The sequence below is a fragment of the Pistacia vera genome, unplaced genomic scaffold (genome assembly GCF_008641045.1).
Source record: "Pistacia vera cultivar Batoury unplaced genomic scaffold, PisVer_v2 Contig109, whole genome shotgun sequence".
NCBI classification, from domain to species: Eukaryota; Viridiplantae; Streptophyta; class Magnoliopsida; order Sapindales; family Anacardiaceae; genus Pistacia; species Pistacia vera.
In genome coordinates, this window is record NW_022195126.1 from 718,069 (window position 1) to 733,424 (window position 15,356).

The window sequence follows — 15,356 nt, forward strand, 5'->3', positions numbered from 1 at the left end:
AATTATAAGGGTGTAACTGCAAAAATTGAAAGGATTGAATAGTATAGGTATCTGTTGGTCCACCCCTACCTGCATAGGGTAAGGTACGGGTCCAACATTTTGAGCCCGTTTATAACCAACCCGTTTTGGGCCCATACCCCGCCTAATTTGCCAGGTCTAATATTGACCACCTTATGTATCCCTTCTCAACATTGGTGCGTGATCTTCAAAAGGTAACCCCTCTAAACCTAATCCTCTATTTGTTTCGCGAGAAAATCCAATAAAGTAAACTTTACAATTTCTTTTTCAATTCCTACATGCTTATATTTCTAAAGATCAATGGTATACGTAGTTTTAGATTCAAAAGGAAGGTAAAAGACTTCTTTGAATCAGCCTGCAAAATCTTTTACTTTCATATAGATGAGAATTTGAAACTGAATTTTTTTTTTTTTTTTTTTGATTGCTTGTTTTTTCTTAGAGAAATAGCTTCAATTTGCTTCAGTTTGATCTATTGTTGGTGATACTATTTCGATTGAGAAATGAAACAATTTAATTTACTCAAAAATAAGAACTATGTATAGAATTTTATTATTTAATACTATAAGATGTCCTATTTTCAAGTTATAGGTTTTACGGGTGTGATATGGAGTTATGGTCGACTTTGTTTGTGTATAACTGGATTTCTTTTTTCTTTGTTTCCCTTGTATTTAATTTAGCCTCACAAAATTATTTTTTGATATTATTACTGTTCTTTTCTTTGAACCTGTTTTCTGTGAGGGTCTATCTTATCACTGTCAAATACAGCATTTGGTATGAATATGATCTTCTTCATAGTTAGAGCTTTGTGCTTCCTCTTGAATCTGCAGTTTGTTTTGTTACCACTGTAATGGTCAATTAGTATATAGTTGAAGCCTGTTGATTTATGTGTGATATCTTTATTTGCCTTCATTTTGTTTGAACTTAGTCCTAATTTCACATTAGCATATATCATTTTCTGTTTTTTGGTTGAAAAGAAGATTGATTTATCGACTTCCATAAATAAATGTGATCATTAAGGACATAGGGTTAAGATTGTTTGTGAATGGCCAGCTATACTGCATCATATTGGTTGTCTTCTTCAAAAATTGTTTGTACTATAATCACTGGTCAGTACCTTCTGTGTGCTGCACGATATATTAAAAGCTTATCAAGTTATGGAGAAAGAGGTTGCAATTTATTGAGTATAAGCCAGAAATTAATGAATATTTTACCATTATTTTGATAATTCTTTGCATCATGCAATATCTATCTTTCTACGTTACTAATTGATACTATAATTTTTTTGTATACAAAAAGGTTGAATCATCGTCTTTTGCTTAAAACAACCAATTAAATCTGCATTTCTAGGGTGCATCGTGCATATGAGCCTTGAGTTATGTTCAGATACTTTCTATATGTGATGGACAGAGATGAAGTTCAAGGCATTTCTAACGGATAATGGAGTAAATCTCTTACAAAGGAGGTTTATTCTAGCATTAGAGATCATGCATTCTTCCTGCACAACCTTGTCACTGGTGATGGGATTCAATGCATCGCACAGTTTCACAAAGAAACTCTATTTGATGATTACCGCCTCGCAAGCCAGAACGAGGACCGCATTGCCTTTGCCATTTACATATCTATTCTCCAACGTGCAGTCTACAGCAATGTCAGCATTTGTTCTGAATTTGGTGGAGGTGGCTCCACTGCTAATCGCCTCCAGATAAAGTTGGTGAAGAAGCTGCCTCCAAATTGTACACAAACAATGCCTTTCCTTACCTTTGAAACCAAGGGGTATAAGTCTCCTGTAATCAAAGACGTCCCAATTTCAAAACCATTGTCTATAGCTCAAGTTCTTGAACTTCAAACTGCTCTAGATATGGCTTAAGATTTGCCTCAGACTCTGGTTCAGGTTCCAGATTTAAATCAGTTGCAGAATTACGTAGACTGGATGAAGCATATTGGAGATTTGCTTAATGTCTTCATAAGCAAGTATGGTGATCTGCATGAACAAATTTCTACGACTCTGATCAGATTTTGTACTGAGTTTATAAAATTGGTGGTTATTAGAGAGCAAGTTGTTGCTCCATGTGACGAACAACATCTCAATGATCAGAGTCGATCAAAGAGGGCAGTTTTGCGTGGAGATGCTCAGTCTATACAAGTGAGTGCATGTCCAAGAGTCTCCAGTGTCACCCGGTGTTATGCCTAAAAAATCAGGGTTGACGTAAGCTCACATTAATAAGCACCAATCAGAGTTCAGGAAGGCTTTGCACCATCCAGGAGCTACCACGTCATCCCAGGACAGAAAGAATATGGCTGTCATCAACTTATCAGATTTAGGTTGTGTCTACGAGTGACTAAGGACCGCACACCTGTCCAAGCCCCGAATAATTTGAGGATATTTCTTAAGTTATCAACCAATGGAAGGCAAGGAAAAACTTGCACGACATCTACCAACTTGCAGATTTGTAATCATTACCTTGAATTCCTCTATTATAAATAGAAGACTCCCCTTCTCTATTTCGGGATGATGATACAAAACCCTCATTCTGATTGTAATCTTTATTTTCAGAGCAAAGATAACCTACGAGAAAGAGACTAACTTGATATTCCTCTTTGAATACTCAATTATTATACCTCTGCTCATTGTTTGCTATACACGACCTTTTGTAATCTCTCATAAATAAAAGAAACAGTGGACGTAGGATTCACTTTAAGCATTTGAACCACTTTAAAAATCATCTCTCTCATTTATTATTCAGTCTTTGTATTTGATTATATTGATTAGCTCTCTCATAATCATTCACGTGTAATTTCTAAGACTTTCTTAACACTTTGCATATGCGAGTTGTTGGTGTCAAAATCACGTATCAACAGTTTGACGTTAGAAGAAGGACCTGATTTTATATTTGCTCTTCATTCAGAATCTCGATCAATCAATTCTACTTGCGAACAAGTAGCTCGTGTTCTTGAAACCAAACAAACTAGCACTAACAACGAGGAGATCCCTCGGGTACAAGATGTTACTTCTTCCAAAGTACCCCCGGTTTCCCAAGGTACCATGGTGGATATCCCCTTGACTTCTCAGCTCAATCCAGTTGTGGTGAATTACCTTGAGAGGTACAATAATACTCTTCAAACGGTTAACTTAAGGTTAGATCGTTTGGATTAGGTCGTATCATCCAATTTTGACAAGGCGGTGCCACCTCAAAAAAGGCCTGTAGGTCGCGCTAAAGCATGGAAATGAGTGAAAGCTCATACCACACACACTACAGCACATAAGAACAAGTGAAAGTAAGTGGTTGACGATGGGCCAAAAGACTCAAAAGAGCGAGTGAATACCAATCGTGAAACAAGTAGAATACTTGTAGCTTTGCGACTTGGCGGTATGTCACATCATGAATCATCTCATACCACATCGCATGGGCACCCCCACAAGAGTTCACAACATAGAGATTCCCATTATCTCTAGAATGATGGTTTCGACCATCACCACGAGGGAAATACCCACCATATGCGGGTCGGTTCTAACCACTGTCGAGGTCGGGATAACTCCCAAGCCATTCGGTGCCTTCAGATGGCTCCAGCCAGCATGTGCCAAGGTATGCCGAAGGCTCTGGCCGAGGAGTGGAAGAGTTTGATTTGCAATCTTTCCTTAATCGCAATCGTGGAGAGCGAACCCACATTGCAGAAAGTGAGCCCCAGGTGGCTTCGTTTCCTCAGATTGAGGAGTTATAGTGAGCTCTAGATCAGCTTAGAGCTCAACAAAATGAGTGAGGGTAGGTTCCTGAGGCGTCTCCCCTTTCTCCAATAGTTTTGTCTACTCCTCTCCCGTTAAGATTTAGAATGCCCAATATGCGAGCATTCGATGGGAATTCTGATCCGCATGATCATCTCTATGAGTTTAACAACCTCATGGAGCTTCACAAAGTTTCCAACTTGACTCTGACTGCCCATGCTAAGCACTGGTTTAAATCGTTGGCAACAGATGAGTTTGTTATTTTTCTTGAAGATTCACTTCAAACTCTTATTATTGTATGAGTTTGCCTACAAACCGACCTGTGGAAGAAACTGCAATCCAATGACGATATTTCCCTCACTTGCTTCTACAATCTCACTGAAGAGTATCTCAGAATTGAAAATTCAGTGGCTGCTTTGAATCGCCACGACCCTGATCCTTTGACCAGTGTTCCCAGTTGAAGGGAGGAAAACCGGGGAGAGAGGGAGGAGAAGGCCTGATCGCAAATGGGCTAATGACGATCAGAGAAAGGGAAATAAACAATGGTTTGAGCCTAAGAAATCTTATGCCCAAGTCCCTCGTCGCGATCGCGACAAGAATCAATATACTCCATTGAATGCATCGGTATCATCTATTTTGGATAAATCAGAAGAAGTTAATCTACTCAGAGAGCCTAAGCCCATGAAAAATCCCCCATTTATAAGAAAAAACAAGAAGTGTTACCGTTATCATCGGGATAATGGGTATCATACCGATGAATATCGAGCTCTTAAGCAGGCTATTGAAGACCTCATTAAAAATGTGCACTTCGAGGAGTATGTTGATGGTGCAACTCCCATTTGAGAGAAGGATCAGGAAGACGATGAGAAGAAGCGTTGTGGTCGCAAGGGTCTCCATTTTGTGGGGATTATATTTGGAGGACCACACCTCGCGGGGAATTCTTGAGGTGCTTAGGAAAGTATGCTCAAGAAGCTTGTCATGATCCCATGAGTGTATTAAACATGGCATCACGACCTGCTAAGGTGTACAGAAAGGATGAGATTACCTTCTCAGAGAAAGACGCGGTGTTATTGCATCACCCTCATGAGGATGCACTCGTCATCACGGTTGAAATAGGTTGATACGAGGTCCACATAATGTTGGTGAATAATGGGAGCGTTGTGAATATCTTATTTCAACGAGCATTCGAGAAAATGCAATTGGAAGAGGCAGATATGAAGCCTACCTCTATCCTTATCTATGGCTTTACTGGAGATTATCTGATTCCCAAAGGAACGATTGCACTTCCCGTTACTTCAAAGCTGTCACCTTTATCTATCATTTGAAGATGAAATTTCCCATTCTGACAGGGTGCGAGGAAGTCAAAGGGTCTTAGCGTGAATCTCGCGACTATTATGTAAGAACAGTGAAGATGACATGCAAAGGGAAACGAAAGCCGGTGGGCATTCCCGTGCAGGTATGACAATTAGCAGGATCGAACCACAGTCAGGTCCAATGGGAGACAACATAGATCCTCGTGTTCAAGAGGAGTATTCCCACAGTGGGCCTGTTGAGACTCTATCTGAGGTATCAGTCGACTAGAATGAGCTGACTCATGTATTGAGAATAGGAAGCAATCTCAACCCTCAACTCGCTATTGATTTAAAGAGCTTCCTCAAATAGAATATAGATGTTTTTGCATGGACTCATGCTGACATGGTCGAGATCAGCCCGAATGTAATATGTCATGCCCTCAACATCGATAGTGAGGTTAGACCAGTTCGCCAAAAAAGAGGAGCATGGACCCAGAGCGTTATGCTGCTCTTAAGGTTGAGGAAGATAAACTCCTTTCAATTAGGTTCATTCGGGAGGCTCATTACTCGAGTTGGGTCACCAATCATATTTTGGTGAAGAAACCCAACGGCAAGTGATGAACATGTGTTGATTTCACAAATCTCAATAAAGCTTGTCTAAAGGACAATTTTCCTTTGCCCAGAATTGGTCAGTTCATTGATGCCACTTCCAAGCACTAGCTGTTAAGCTTCATGGATGCCTATTCGGGGTATAATTAGATCTCCATGTACCCGCCCGATGAGGAGTATACCTCATTTATTACATATCAAGGATTGTACTATTACCAAGTCATGCCCTTTGGTTTGAAAAATGCTGGGGCGACTTACCGGTGTTTAGTTAATCGTATGTTTTCCAAGCAAATTGGGAAATCAGTGGAAGTTTATGTCAATGACATGCTGGTCAAATCACATGTCACTTCAAATAACATAACTAACCTCGCAAAAATGTTTGATATACTCTGAAGATATAGAATGAAACTTAATCATCTTAAGTGTTCATTCGAAGTATCATCAGTAAAATTCCTAGGGTATATGGTTAACCATCAGGGAATTGAAGTCAACTCCGAGAAGATTCAAGCTCTCCTAGATATGAAAATCCAGCCAATCGAAAGCAAGTTCAGAGCTTGAATGGGAGATTAATGGCTCTCAGTCGCTTCATATTGAGAATGAATTGTTGTTTGCTGTTTTTCAATATACTCAAGGCCAACAAGAGATTTGAATTGACTCCAAAGTGTGAATGAGCCTTCCAGAGCATAAAAGAGCATCTAAAAAAACCACATATTCATTCTAAGCCTCTTCCCAAGGAAATCTTATTTCTCTACCTGTCTGTCTCTTAGTATGCGGTCAGTGCAACTTTTATTTGGGAAGATGGCAGAATTTAGTGGCCAATGTATTACATGAGCAAATGATTACTGGACGCCAAAAAACGATATCTAGAGATGGAACGATTAGCTTATGCTTTGCTGATCGCTTCCAGGAAGCCACGACCTTACTTCCATGCTCACAGGATTCATGTATTAACAAACTACCCACTCAGGTAGGTTCTTCAGAAGTTGGAGGCTTCGAGTAAGTTGCTTAAGTTGGCTATGGAGCTAAGTCAGTTTGACCTACATTATAGGCCAAAAGTAGTAATCAAAAGGCATGTTGTTACTGATTTTATTTCGGAGTTCTCTTATCAGCTTGATCGAGAATCTGAACAGCCAGCTAGTGAAGTTGTCCAGGAAATTGTTCGAAACTTATCAACCTGGAGTCTCTACGTGATGGGTCTTCAAACAGGAGAAGGGTCGGAGCTGGTCTTCTACTCATTAGCCCTAAGGGGACTCGCATTTATGGAGCCCTTAGGTTTGGAATCAAGCTACGAATAACGAGGTAGAATATGAAGCGCTATTTGCTGGTCTGCGACTAACAAGAGATATGAGGTCAGCTATGATCAACATCAATAATAACTCGCAGCTGGTTGTCAACTAGATTATGGGAAAGTATTAAGCCAAAGAAGAGAATATGATCAGTTATTTGAAGAAAGCCAATGTCACACTCGAGCCCTTCAAACATTATACGATCAAGCAAATCCCGAGAGATAGTAATTCTATCGCGGATGTTTTGGCAAAGATAGCCTCATCGCTGGACTCTAATGCTCTAGATAGTATTCCAGTCAAGTACATCGAAGTTCCTAACATCAGCTTACTTGATCAGGTCGTAGCCATAACTAAATCTGTTTCCTAAATGACTCCGATTATTTAGTATCTCAAATATGGGATTCTTCCTAATAGCAAGACTCCTGTGAACTAGAGTTGCTCATTACACTCTCATCGGAGATCAATTGTATAAACAAGGGTTTAGCACTCCTCTTCTCCGATGTGTAACTAATGATAAAACAGATTATATCATGAGAGAGATACATAAATGGATCTGTGGAAATCACATTGTTGCACGATCTCTTACCAATAAGATTATCCAGGGATATTATTAGCCCCTACTTCATGAAGATGCCTTCAACTTTGTGAAGAAGTGTGATAAGTGCCAAAGATTCGCGAACATCCTACGAGCTCCTTCCTACCAGCTAACAACGATGACCAATCAATGGTCATTCTCTATGTGGGGAATTGATCTCATCAGACCCATGCCAATGGGTAAAGGTGGCATCAAATATGTAGTGTTCACAGTGAATTATTTCACTAAGTGGGTCGAACCAGAATTTTTGGTCGCAATCACTACAAAGAAGCTCAAAGACTTAGTCTTCAAGAATATAGTGTGTCGCTATAGGATTCCTCATACACTCATCTCTGATAACGGGAAACAGTTTGATAATGAGGAATTCAAACAGTTTTGCGAAGAGCTAGGGATTCATAAGAAATTTGCCTCAGTAGCAAGACCGTAAGCTAATGGTTAAGTTGAAGTTATCAACAAGACTATCAAGCACACATTGAGGCCAAGCTTGGTGCAGCCAAGGGCAATTGGGTCGATGATCTCCCAGAAGTTCTATGGGCATATATAACGACTCCGAGAACCTTTATTTCAGAAACACCCTTCTTGCTGACATATGGTTGCGAGGCAATGGTTCCAGTAGAAGAAGGAGCTGGTTCACTTCGGAGAGAATTTTACAACGAAACAGACAATGAAACACTTTTACGTACAAGTCTAGACTTAGTTGAAGAATACTGCAGCAAGGCTCGGTTAAGGATAGCTTCCTACCAACAGTGGGCTAAAAGATTCTTCGACTCTAAAGTCAGGAGAAGAGACTTCTATGTTGGCGACTGGTGTTAAAAGAAGTCATTCTCAGTACAAAAGAACCAAGTGTCGGAGTATTAAGACCTAACTGGGAATGCCCATATCGCGTCGCTAAGGCGATACGACTTGAAACGTATCATCTTAAAAGGCTTAATGGTTCTCAAGTACCGCGAGCTTAGAATGTTGAACATCTTCGTCCTATTATCAGTAATTTCAAACTCATTTATAGCTTAATCAATTTTTTACTTGTAAAATATTTATTGTTGTAAATGATATGAATAAGATTATCTCGATCCTTTTCAAAGAATCACTTATGTAGTAATCTCAAGTTTTGCATAATCTTATTATTTATAATGTTTTATAAGTTTTATGATCAGATATGCTATATTTGTTTTGTGAAGTACTTAAGTTATAAAAGTGTTATCACAAGTGGTCAAAAGTTCTTTTATATATTTCAAAGATATTTACAAAGAACGACCTAGAGCTACATCAAAAAGATAGTACAAAAGACTATTCGAGCAGAGGAGAAAACGATAATTAGTATTGATTACCAAGATCCCCGACTTCAGTCACCACGACCTCTAGGTCATTCGGCTAATCATCGACCTTTGGGTCGTTCGCTTGGTCTTCGGGGACCTCTGTTTCTTGCTGATCGTGCTATGGGGCAAGCTCTTGTTCTTCTTGCTCTTCGGCCACAACCATATAAGCTGTTAGAGTAGATGCTCTAAAGCCAATCAATTATTGTAAAATTGACTCTGTAATAAATGTTTATTTATCAATAAAATGCATATTCTTCTATATCATGTATGTAATGATATATGTCCTTAGGATGGTAGAACCGTGACGAGGGTATCAAGTGTTTCAAATCTTGATAGTGAGAACCCTATGATCACATATGGTGACCGACCATTCTAGAAATGTCTGTAGCCCCAATATTATTCTGACCAAGGACATAGATAATACGGTAAGACTATCATAGTGTTGAACGACCCTGTCGAAAGGCAGTGACTAATCTCACTTGTCAAGGTTGTTTGCTGACAACCTGGTGCAATGCATGGGTGCTTGCTAGAGGCAAGTTCACTGGACAGACCCACCAGAGGATTCCATATGGATGGTAACTCCAGTGTCTATGGAATAAATCTTCTAATAGATGGTGGTGTATGTGATCCTTAGACTTGAGATCACCGGAGCGTCTTGTACACCAATTGGTGTAGTTTGACACTAGCCCAATGTAGTTCTATTCAGAGCTATCAACACGGTAGTGATTGGCTACATTGAGAAGTGTATCGAGACTATGGTAGATCGACAAAGGATTCATCACTCCTGGGTATGGGAGAAGTTATCTCACTGAGTAATTCAGTAAATGGCAATGACACTAAATCTGTCGCCACAGTGAGATTGAGTTGATGTTCAATCCAATTTAATATTCCTGTTATTGGTCCAGTAACTGAATACAAACATGTCGAGGATATCTGAGGTTGACACTATTTCTGTACCTCAGTCTCGATGAGATAACAGTTGATGAAAGGATTTGATTGCACAATAGCCATACTGTTGACAAGTTGCGGTTTCGCTGAATCTGAATTTAACGGGTGGCCATGATGTCTTGCTAAGGGCCAATCTTGGTCTGTGTGCAGTGAGACGATTAATTGGTGTTAATCGCGATACTACACATTACCGATATGATGAAGAGCCTACAGGTCACACACTTAGAAAATAATTTAAGAATCAATTTGCGAGTAGAGTTTTTTCGTCTTTTAGGACGAAAGGGTATTTTGGTAATTTCACAGTGCAATTAAATTTGCTAAGGTTGTTGCCTGTATTTAATTTTAATATTAAAATTAAATTAGTGAGATTATATTTAAATATATCTCTATATATATTTAAATGAATTATTATTATTAATTAAATATTAATATATTATTATATATTAATTGATTTTAATTATAATAATAATTAATTAATTAAAATACCATAAAGGGTGTGTTTGGTTGCAAGGGTAAACTAGGGTTGGAGCCCATGACTATTCCTAAGTGGAATAGGGTTTTAATTGTTGCACCATATAAGTGCAACTTAAAATTAAAACATAAAGAAATTATTCATTCAATTAAAACCCTAGCCACCCTATCTCTCTCTCTCTCTCCCTCAAGAAGAAAACTTTTCTTGTTCTTCTTTCTTGATTCTTGAAGCCCTTGATTGTTCTAGCAAAACAATCAAGGGTTCAACAGATTATCTTCGTGTGGACTTCCATGAGTGCAATCCTACATCGTGAACAGTAAAGTGAACAGCGTTCCTTTTCGAAATCAGAGATATTCGAAGGAGCCTCTAAACATACGTAAGTATTCTAATCCTTGAATGGATTTACTTTATATAGATTTTTGTTTATAAACATGTAAATGGTATAATCTATACTCGGATTTAGGCAAAGAAAGGTAATTGATTTACCGATTGAATTTTTTGTTTTTCCGCTGCGTATGGTAGATCAATTACTTACAGAAGCAAGAGCAACTTGGTATTCATCGTGGAGGTCAGAAATGTCCATGTTAGGATTGTTCAGCCGCAAGCTATAAATAGCTTGCAGCGCCCAGTGAGCAACCTTCCTTTCAATTTCAAGGTTTGTTGCTCCATCTACTTGGTTAGCAAAGTGATTCGCCCGTGAGCAAGTTTGAGATCTGTCTGCAGCGCCCTCTTCTCTTTCTCTGAGTTTTCCCATAACTCAGCTTGAGTCTTTTCTGCTGCTTTTTCGCGCTCTGAGCTAGCTCACAGCTCTGTTTCTCTTTGGCCCAACTCTTTAGTGAGCCTCGATACTATTCGTTGGAGCTCCTTATTGTTGTTATCCTTCTTCTCGAGCTCGATTTTCTGGAAGTCTAGTGCTCACAGAGCAGAATTCCTTTTAGTCAGATATACATTCGCCTGAATGTAGACAACCTTTGCCTCTTAATCTAAAGTCGTAATATCTTGCTTCAGCTTCACAATCTCCTCCTTCATCTCATGGAGCTTGTTGGAAAAGCTGTTTTTCATCTTGTTCTAGGCCACTTTCAAGGCGACCAAAGATTGCATGGAAAGGAATAAAGAGTTAGTTTTTTTGTTAAAAAGCTAAAGGATCGACTTGTATGAAAGAATTCTCTAAGAGAAAAAATCATTTTACCTGACTTTACATCTGAAGTGTCATGGCCACCAGGTCAGTAAGTCGAGAAGCCACATACCTGTCAAAGGTTATGGCAAGTTGGCATTCCAAAAGAGTGTAAACCATCGACCGTAAATGGTCTGGTAGTTGCTCTAAAAGATCCAACACATATGGGTTGAGCCTCGTTGCAGTAGGGACCCCTTCGATCTGTTCCTTGCCTGCTTCCCCCTGAGTGGTTGTGGTCACTCCCTTTTTCCTTTACAAGCTCCCAAAGGTAGTCGAGGTCCCGAGAGTATCCCTCGAGGTTGTCCTCGCATAGAAGAGTTGATAGGGTTGTAGCCTATCTGGCAATATCCCAAAGCCTTTTGATTTAGATTCAATTTCCTCTTCGGTGGGTATTGTTTTTCTCTTCTTTGTCTTCGTAGCCGTGGTCTTCTTCCTCGATGGATGAGCTGTAGCGAGCCAAGGAGCTTCTTTACATTGCTAAGCGCGTGGTTGCCTTTCGGCACCAAGTTGTACCCCCCTCACAAGGATATCGCTAGAGTCGCTCCAGCTGGTTCAATTGGATTAATCCTGGGGAATGTGAACCCCCCAGGCTTCTTCATTGTCTTTGCAACCTTCGGTGGCATAGTTGCTGCATAGCATACAGACACGTCAAGAAAAAGAGTCTTCTTTTACTAAAAAAGACTTAGGAGTTTTTATGTGTAAGAAATACTTACGAGTTGAACCATCCAAATATGCGTCGGGACTGAAAAACCCCTATTTTCGAAGGTTGGCTGTAGTCACGAGTAGCCTTACATCTGACTCTGGTCTGACAATCGACCAAATGCTTCAATGTGGCTGCGATCAACTAGCACCGCCAATATGGTTGTTTTGTTTTCTACAAAAAAGCAAAGGGTTCGTTAGCCTAATAAATTAAGGAAGAATTAAAGAGAAAAGATAAGCGATCTAGAAATTGAATGGAAAACCTACTTGGTTCCTTAAATATACATACTCCATCATACTTAAAGAAAAAATACTTGGTTTCATAAGCCCTTACGTTGCTTGGGTACTAAATATTCCTCTCTCGATCGTTGATCGCTTGGAGAGGTAGTACAAATCTTTATCTTTACTTTTCTTTAAGTAATAGGCGTAGCTAATTTCCTCTGTTGTTGGCTCGCCGAGATTGTGTTCGCCAAATGCAATATACATATATGCGTTAGGCGTCAACTGAAATGGTGCGACCTAGAAGTGGTCGAGAATCGATCTGATGTAAGGATACTGAAGGGGTATCCTCACTCCACATTTGAATATCACTTTTGAGATTGCGGCCATTCCCTCAGGAGGATCCTAAGCAGTGTGCGACCTGTGTTGGAACACGTTTACGTTGATCGCATACTGGTCTATTGTTTTCTGAATTTCATCCTTTGTAACTGTTGATCGTATCACCTCTCCGGGACCCCGCCAAGGTGTCTGGTGGTTGCGAGCTTTCAGGACCTGCCAAGGTGCTCGGTTGTTGCGAGCTTTCCTTTTTAGTTGTTCTTGCCTCAGGGATGTCCATTGCCCTCAGAGTCTGTAAAGGTGCAACATGTAGGGGTGACTTAAACTTTGCATAAGTGACCTCGTACGATGACTTAAAAGAGTAAAAGAACTCTGGTTTCTCTTCCATAGCCGCCAAAACCCTAAAAATTCTCAAGAATGATTTTCTAAAGATTTATGCCATGGGTTTTGACTCTTAAAAGTGTTTTTTTTCAAACACTATCCAAGAATGTTCATCATCTAAGCCTATTAGACATCCATACCTGTCATTACTATAAAAACTAAGCTTTTTGACAGAAATGAAAAAGAGAAAAAGGAAGAAATTTCTTTACCTCTTGATTGCTGGGGACGGATGCTCTATTGTAGCGTTGAGTACGCATTAATCGGGAAAATGATGAATTGATTTTTTGAGTACAAAAACGTTGTTTTTCTCTCAAAAAACTTGAGTTCTATGAAAAAACTTAGAATGGGCTTTGGGTTTTATAAGGTGGAAGGCGATGCTTGGTTTCTTTTATAAGCGACGTTTGGGCGGAAACATGTTTCCAACTATTGGTTGTGACCACGTGTCACAAATCTGTGCAAAGAGTGACCATTAAGCTTTGTGAAGATCAATCGACATTTCTCTTCATTAAAATTGGCAAGCGCCGGTGTGATTATCTCCTCCACATTAAATGCGCCCTCATCCGCATTTAATGTTTAAAAAGGGAATGTCGTTTCAGCATAGCTTGCATTTAATGCTCATGGCTGACACTTATTATGCAGAGACACGTCTGTTTGATAAAGCTTATTTCATTGACCAAGACAGCTGTTAAACACAACGGATAACATATAAAGAGGTTGTTCGAATAAGACATTTTTTCCACATGTCAAACTCGAACACCGAATAAGATGATTCTCAGTTTTTGATTGTGAAGTGTTCTAAGTGTTTTCAGGTCGTGAATGACAAGTAGAGTTTGAAACACATTTTCATAGCACTGATCAAGATCTGGCTCAGGTCGTTAGACCTTTAAGAAAGATCATGATAGGTCGTTTATGTAATTCTTGAGACCCATGTCACAATCTACACTTAGTTCGCTGGTCAGATCAAGCCATTAGCCTCATGTCATCTGTAACAATGTGGTTATTCTCAACTGTTAGTTCGAGCATACATTCCTCGAGACAAATCAAATCGTGGCATAATCATGAAGTTCTCAAGATTCAATTCTTGAACCTTAAGAACTGGGAAGCTTTTGTTATGCCTAAAAAATCAGGGCTGATGTAAGCTCACATCAGCAAGCATCAATCAAAGTTTAGAAATGCTTTGCACCATTCAGGAGCTGCCACATCATCCCAGGATAGAAAGAATATGACTGTCATCAACTTATTAAATTCAGGTTGTGTCTACGAGTGACTAAGGACTACACACCTATCTAAGCCCCGGATAATTTGAGGATATTTCCTAAGTTATCAGCCAATAGAAGGCAAGAAAGGACTTGCACGACACTTATCCACTTGCAGATTTGTAATTATTACCTTGAATTCCTATATTATAAATAGAGGGCTCCCCCTCTCATTTTCGGGATGCTAAAACAAAACCCTTATTCTGATTATAATCTTTATTTTCAGAGCAAAGTAACCTATGAGAAAGAGACTGACTTGATATTTCTCTTTGAATACTCAGTTATTGTACCTCTGCTCGTTGTTCGCTATACGCGACCTCTTGCAATCTCTCATATATAAAAGAAAAAGTGGATGTAGGATTTGTTTTAAGCATCCAAACCACTTTAAAAATCATCTCTCTCATTTACTATTCAGTCTTTGTATTTGATTATATTGATTAGCTCTATCACAATCATTCACGTGTAATTTCTAAGACTTTCTTAGCACTTTGCACGTGCAAGTCGTTGGTATCAAAATCATGCATCAACACCTAGAAAAACCAGATTGTACATTCTATGGGATTCTTACTCAAGGTGCTTGCTTGGTAGTAATATTCCAGTTTTTCATTCCACAATGCAGACTTCCAGTAATCAATCCTGGTTGTGGCTGATAATCAACTTGATCTTCTTTAGTGGAAGTATCATGATGTCTTGGTAGCTCTTCATTTTTCTTTGTTAAATGAATGTGTTGGTGCGTAATTTTGACACCAACGACTCACACGTGCAAAGTGCTAAACTGTTGTTAGAAATTACACGTGAATGATTCATGAGAATTGTTTATAGTGTTGAGATTATATATGTTTGATGAAACATAAATAAAAGATTGGCAAGAGAGATTTTTATAGTGGTTCGGATACTTAAAGCGAATCCTACCTCCACTATTATTTTATTATTCTCTGACTATTTTTCTGATATTACCTATAAGGTGTACAAAGATGGAGAAATACTTTGTTTACAGAGAAAAACAATGAAGCTCAAATCTATGTCCAGCTCTC

General features: G+C 39.1%; 1 pseudogene; it reads left to right on the forward strand.

Annotated features, from left to right (window-relative positions):
- Nucleotides 1–1,427: 1,427 nt before the first annotated feature.
- On the forward strand, nucleotides 1,428–14,972 carry LOC116136665 (annotated as a pseudogene).
- Nucleotides 14,973–15,356: the final 384 nt, after the last annotated feature.